The following is an 8,012-nucleotide window of genomic DNA, read 5'->3' on the forward strand; positions in this document are numbered from 1 at the left end:
TTTGACTTGTTGACATCTTGAGTTCTCTACATGAAGAATTTTACTTGTCGATATCTTTGAGATCTCTACATATAGAAATGACTTATCGATATCTTTGAGATCTCTACATGCAGAAATGACTTGTCGATATCTCTAAGATCTCCACATACATATTTTGACTTGTCGATATCTCTGAGATCTCTACATGAGGAATTGACTTGTCGATATCTCCAGTTCTCTACATCTTCATTTGACCTGTCAATATCTAGGATCTCTACATGCAAAAATGACTTGTCGATATCTCTTGGGACTTTTCTACAAGTCATTTTGGACTTCTCGATATCCCTTGATCTGTGACTTGTCGATGTCTTGACGTAGACCATTTTTCCTGGAACAACATTATCCAGCTCCGAGTTTCTACATTTTTCTATGAGGCATGATCAGGACTTGATCTTCTCCCAGAGTTTATTCCTTAGCTTGAAAACGTTCGCAGAAAAATCCCTCAGTCTAATCTACTAAACATTTTTACAGACTCAAGGAATATAATAACTGAATACAAATATTGATTATCATACAACTTAATCTTAGGATTGTCAATATGACTTAGTCTTGTTATTATACAGGCATGTCTTGCACAACAATCTCCCCCAATATGTGAGAAGGTTGCTTATCACAAATTCATGCCTGATAATAGGACTAACCCCAAGCTAAAATCATAGATAATAAAATTGACAGATTGACAAAATACATTATTTATACATTGATCATTTACATCAGTTCACTGTTACAAATATTAGGTGAATTTCTCATAACCAGGTTCTTTTCTAATGAGGTCCTTGATTTTGACTAGCACTTCAAGTTCTTTAATAATTCCAGTCCCTCTTAAAGCTTCCAATATTTTGAGCCATTCTTCCAATGAGTAATTATTGAGAAGATGAATTCTGAATCTTAAAAATCTGCCAATCTTGATATTCCGAAAGTGTCCATATTTTGAAATCCTGCTCAACCCCCTTGCCTTGAGTTCATTAGATCTTTGTTCAAACATCTCAATCTCCTTGGCATATTTTCTTTTCCTTTCTTCTCTCTCAGCCTTTTCCCTAGCATGTCTTATGTTCCTTTCTTTCAACCTTTCAGCTAACACAACCCTCCTCATTCTTGTACATGAATCCTTAGCCTTCATCAAACCGATCACCTTCTTCAATTCTGCAGTTGAAAATGTCTCTATTACTTCTCTATTCATCAAAATAAATGACCCATCCTTGTAGTAGATTTTGACTTCTTCTAGAGAAATAACCCAAACTTTGATTATCTCATCAACTAGTTGTTGGTGATAATCATCATCTGTTATGCTCCTTAAAACTGGTAGAAAGTCATCCTGATTGAAACAGTTCTAGATAGCACCAACATCTGCTTAAATTTTTCTTGGTTTTCTTCCTGTAGTCTTGAAGTGAGTTTTGGTTGGAAGTTTGAATGGAGGTGGTTTTGATATTTTCTTTAAGGAGACTTGGCTGGCTGTGATAGGTATCCTGAGTATGGAGTTTGCAGTTGGCTTGTATAGGTACTTGGGCTTTTGAGTTTGGATTGATTGAGTGTCTGTTTGGCTAGGTTTAGGGGTTTGGGTTGGTAGAGTTTGTGAGATTTGAATTCCTTGAACATTCTTTTCCTTTGCTACACCTTCTCCATCCATTCTCCTCTTCTTTCCATCATCCCTACTTTTCTTGTCCTCCTTTGTATTCTTCTTTTCTTCCACCTTACTTCTAGTTGCTTTGCTAGATTGACTTGGATTTGATCCAGAAGATTTATGTTCATCTTTCTTCTGCTCATCATCATCCAAGTCATCTTTTGTGTTGATTTGAGCTCTTGGCAACATGGATTCAACATTCTTCAAATATTTTGTAATTATTTTCAAAGCTTCCACATCCTCAACAATCTTTTTTTACTTCAAATCTGTCTCAATAATCATCAGTAATTTCTTGTTCCCCATGACACAGTGCTTAAGAATCTAAAAATGTTTGCACTAATGGGTGTTGGAACAGATGTAGGCCACTCCCTTGCTCGGTTAAAGGCAGGCTTCAGGAAATGCAGCCATTTGACCTTTTTTGAGTACATTGAGAAAGAGAGTGTCCTCTGGAATCACCATGTTGACTTTATTGATAAGGATGTCCAGCTCAGATGCTCTTCTTGATTGGAGATAGGAAATAGACACTTACATGCCCCTGTCCACACCCGAGTCATTGATATTGACAACAATCCTATTTTCTTTGAAGTTTCTATTTATCACCATCACCACCCTCAGGAAATTTATATTTCTGTCCAAAACCTTCTTGTAAGTGAAGTGATTGTTGTTTAGAGAGATTCTGAGAGCCTTAAGGAGTTCATCAAATTTCTTGTCAAGATAAGGTCCCTCAACCGCCTTCATAAGTCTGTCCATTCTAACATCCTTCCACAACTGAGACCATTTCTTCAAAATCATTAGAAGCTAGGGAACCAACTACTTCATCCTTTCAACAGGGTGGAGTTAGTAAAAAGAAGAGAATGCAAACACCAATGGTTGTTGTTATTGAGAGTGGTGAGGACCAAACAAATATTGAGTCAAACCTGGTCAAAAAACTAGAGAAGTCAAGGAAGGTTGAGTTGACCACTCAAATAGCCACCTCCCAATCTTCTCAAAAAGATGCAGTTGTAACAAAGGGGCATGAACAGACTCTAGGGGCACCTTCTCAACAAGGTGTCACTATTGAACAAAGCATTCTCCCAAATGCATCATGTCCAGAATCTGCATCACCTCTTGAGCACTCTCAAGAGCTTGAAAGAAGTAATTTGGTTGGCACACACAATGAGAGCACATTTGTTGAAACTCCCTCATCCATTCAGGGGGAGTTGCAAAAAATTAATTATGAAATTTCTAATCTTATTTCCAAAATTTCTTTTTCTTATAATGAAGGGCTTGAATCCACTTCTCAAGCCTTGCCAAACTCAAGTGACACAGTTCAAAAAACTGTGATCATCACTCAGACACAACATTTAGATGGTGAGAGGCTATATGATGAGGTAGGCCTTGATGTCACCATCACAAACACAGGGGTTTTATCAGTTTTTACTGAAAACCCTGTGCAGGTTCTAATAGCACCTTCATGTGCACCACAGTCTTCACAGACTTCTAGGTTTGAGGGTAGTACTCTTGAGGGGGAGCTACTCAAATCCTCTCCAATTATGTTGGAGGTTTCTCAAGAAGAAACAACTCCCCCTACAACCCTAGATGAAATTGCTTTGTCAATTGAAGCTGAGAGTCCGATTTTCAATGATCCAGTCATTGAGGAGGAAAGTATAGCACATTCAGAAGCCAGTTCCTTGCAAGAGGAACAAGGGTTTGAGGCCATGGTACATAATAGTAACCTGGTCAAATCCCCTCCAATTCAAATGGAGGTTCCAACTAGTGGTGAACAACATACTATCACAACCACAGCTCATACTGTGAGTCAAACTGTGACCCCTGTCATAGGTATAGTTACCACCTCCAACCCATCCACTTCAAAAACAACAGACCAACCATCAACCTCAACCAGACCAAATCATCCTGAACACCTAAATTTTGAATGACTACAAGATGTTCAAGCCCAACCTACAATAGTAAATGGTCTTTTGGTTGATCAACTTGCAGGCCTAGCAAACATAACCCAACAACTCCTTACAACTGACATTTCCAACTAAGACTATAAGGCCATACTACTTTCTTACAAGGAGGATGTTGATGAGCAATAGTAGAAGATTGCAGATGAAACAGATGATAATGTAGATGCATGATTATCAAAAGACTTCACAACAACCATAGAGGAGGCCTTGGAAAGATTTAGAGATGAGTATGTTACCATTCTGGGAAGCAATGCCAAGATCCTCACTCCTTAAGAGGTTTATGATGATGTCACAGAAGTGTACAAAGCTCAATTGAGGGTCTTTCATTATATTGGAAGAGCTATGGAGAACACATCGGACAAGCATCAAGCTGCAGTCAACAAATCGATAAATGACAGGATTGATGAACTGATGCCTACATTCACATATATCAAATCAAAGTTCAACAAGTTTTCAGATAAGCTTCAAGCTCTCTTTCTCACACCAGTTGAAGAAAATGTATCCAATTTGAGAGAACCTTTCTTAGCCTTGCATGAAGTAATCCGGAAGCAGATAACTCAAAATAATTACTCTAAGGTCAAGCTGGATCAAGTATACAAGGCTAGGTTTTAACCATCGGCTTTGGTCATGGAAGAGATCAAGAATGTTGTTCAGAATTCTTTTGGCACTTTAGCTGCATTAAGTTCCCAACCTATACCTTCCACCTCAACCAACATTCAAATCCAAAATCTACAAACTCTAGTCTCAAATCTACAACTTCCAATGACTCTTTATCTGCTCAAGTATCTCAGTAAACATCCTTGGTCACCGGTCAGCAACAAAACATTAAAACCCTAATAGATTTCAACAAATCTCCAAATGCAGACCTCAGTGTCTTTGGAAGCTATTATGGGAGCTTTAAAGATACCCCCTCAGGAAACACCTCAAGCTGTAAGGACCCAAATCTCTCTACCTACACCTCATATGCCTGTTATCAAGACTAAGGGAGAAATGGAGTATCAGCTACAACCAAAATCAATCCAAACCACAACTCAAATTCAAAAGAAGGTTTTTATTACTATATATCTTTTTATAATTCTCTTAAACTCTTTCTTTTCATCTTCTATAAACTAAGAAGAACAATCCTTCCAGAAGGGGAGGTATTGCCGAATGATTATCTATCTGTGTGATAGAAGCCTAGTAGGATACCACATGTTGTTTAATTGCTTGTCAAGTACTAAAGGCAGGCCCCCTTCCCTACTAACTATGCAATATAACAAGTGTTAATTGATCATAGTGATCTCTCAATAAATTCTTTTACTTTTATATATTTGATCAAGCTTTCAAAGATGTAAGCGGCTAGGAAAGGAGTAGTATAAGTGCGGTGGTCTCCGAAATCGAAACGTGTTCGTGATACTAAGGTCGACGCAATTATTAAAAGGTTATAGGACGTTAACAAGTAAAAGTATAGCCAAAATAATATTATGTACAGAAAATAACAACGATTACAAACTGGAATAGAGTGGGTATTGAGAAGCAAAAGCTATAGCGCTAAAAGATATGTTAAGAGTCTGTGCAATAGACTTTAAGGAAGTGGGGATGATCGTTTATCACTGATCGAGTTTTCTTACGACAAATTTATGGTATACACTATGATGGGACTTTTTCACCAGTTTCTATGGTCAAGTCCATCATGATTTTTCTATCAATAACTGCTTACTTTGACTATTAGATTTGGCAGACGAATATCAAAACCATTGTCTTATATGAAAGACTTGAAGATGATGTATATATGATACAACCTGAAGGTTTTATCAATCCAAAGTTTACTAAGATGGTCTGTAAGTTGCTTCTATCTATTTATAGATTGTAGCAAGCCTCAAGGAGATGGAATATTTATTTTGATAAAATAGTCAAATATTTTGTCTTTATTTAGAACAAAGATGAACCATGTATTTACAAGAAGGTTAGTGGGAGCCACGTGACATTCCTAGTATTATATATAGATGACATATAATAAATAGCGAATGACATACCTTCTATACAGGCTGTTAAGACTTGGTTGAGAAATAGATTCTACAAAGAGGCTCACTTTAAATTAAAGTGAATGAGTTGGACAAAATGTTAGCTAAATATGTAACTATTTGGTTGTAAAATACAACTAGCATTAGAGTGCAAGTGCTATTTTAGCACCAAAAACTACTTCTGTGTGCCATATTATAACAATGACTATAGCCATTTTTCATCTAGCATTGGACTTGCTCTTATCATTATAGTCAACCAATACTAGAACTGCAAATACAAACTAAATATAAACACACACATCGGTAAACAGTTCTTAAAACACAAATTGCACTACACAAGCTCTACAAGACTAAGTGCCTACACTAGTACCATATACCTGAACAAGATATAATTTTTATGCAACTAAACCAAAAGTTCATCAAATCCTGATACAAACAGAATATCTAGCAACAGCAAATTTGGAAACGGTTATAACAATAACTTAAGGTAGCTAATTGATTGTATAATTTTTGATATGATTTCTTAGTAAACAACGAGACTTAAAGGTCTAGACGTAGTTTTAACTTGTTTTTTTATGTTTTATCTTGGTAAATATACATGACGGGATGTAAGTTAACAGTCTGTATTTGCAAATAAAACTGGCCTATTATTATAAAATAAGCTTATACTAGAGCAAGTATGTTTTAGAAGTTAATTTGTCCCCTTATTTGTGGGAGAGAACCAATGTCATATTAGAACAATAGTATTATGGTACATATAACACTAAAACACATAGGATTTTGAGATTTTAATATAAAATAAATAATAAAAACACGTATTAGGAATCACATATATTTTTATGATGTACAAAATATATAGCATAATCATTCACTAAGTAGGTGTAGCTGTCAATGGCTAACTATCATTGCCTGATAGCCGTTGACAAAGTAGCTAATCAATTGATAAGGTTTTGCAATATTTTCATGTAGATCTCAATAAATAGTCATTAATGTAATTGTTCATTTTGTGGTCATAATTGACTTAATGGATATATAGAATAGGATGGTTTATTATAAATATGAAATGCCATATAATTCTGTCTAGGTGAAGTAGGTCATCAACGACTAAGGAGAATAGACTATCAATGGCTAAAGGCATCAGCTCATCAACTGCTAAGAAGATTATACTATCAATGGCTTAAGTAGCAAGTAGCAATTGACAATGACTTGACAGAGCACAAATATTAAAATATGACAGAGCATATGGGTTGATAAAAGATCTCAGTTTAAAAATGGTAGCCAAGATAAAACGTGCATGTGATCTTGGATTCTGAAGAAGAAGAAACATTCTATTTCCATGAGAGATAAATTGGAGGGTTATTCAAAGAAATAAATCAAGATAAAATCAAGTCTCATTTGTCAAGTTTCACGAGAAAGAATGCAGAAGAAAACTTAATGGACTTTAAAGACTGTGCGTCGAATTGACCAGTAAAGATTGTAACTTGATGATATATAAACCAAGCTGTAGCATGTATTCTCTAAGAAATAATAAAATAGAGTTTTCCATAGATCTTAGTTAAGAGCACTATATCTAAGAGAAACACTGTAAAACGAAGCTGTGAAATTCTTGTAATTTGCACAAATTATTTCTTCAACATATAACTCAGGTGGAAAGTCAAAAATAAACCACCTGAAATTTTTTAAGTCTTGTGTTTTTATTTCAATTTAGCAAGTGTTCATGTTCGAAAAAGTTGGAATTCGTAATTTGTATTCAATGCCCCCTACAAATTATCTTAGTATTGATTGTCCGTGTTTATCGATTGGTATCAAAGCAAGCCTTCAACGTGCAGAGAGTTTAAAGATCTTGAAGCTATACAATCAATTATGGGTAAGAAGGATGTTGGTGTGAAGATTCTAATTTTGGATAATAAATTTTATTCTCACTGGAAGGTGAAGATGAGGCTTCATTTATTGTCTTAGGATGAGGGTTTTTGTCAACTGTATTGACAATGGTCCTCATGTTCCTATGGAGACAATCACAGGACTTGCAGCAGCCGATGGAACCATTGGTCCTGATAGAATAGTTGTAAAGAATCTAGATGACTACTCACCAAAGGGTCCGAAAGAAGTTAACAAAGACAAGAGGACTATGAACATCTTGTTTAATGGTATAGATTTTGACATGTTTGAATGTGTCATGAACAACTCTGCAGCTAAGAATGTTTGGGATACCATTCAAACTCTTTGTGAAGGATCTGAACAAGTTAGAGAGAATAAGATGCAACTTCTCATACAATAGTATGAGTACTTTCACTCTATCCCCTGTGAGGGCTTGAGTGAAATATTCAATAGATTCTAAAAGTTTTTGAATGGGTTAAGGTTGCATGGGAGGGTCTATCAAGTTGAAGACTCTAATAT

The sequence above is a fragment of the Apium graveolens genome, chromosome 6, assembly GCF_009905375.1.
Source record: "Apium graveolens cultivar Ventura chromosome 6, ASM990537v1, whole genome shotgun sequence".
NCBI lineage: Eukaryota > Viridiplantae > Streptophyta > Magnoliopsida > Apiales > Apiaceae > Apium > Apium graveolens.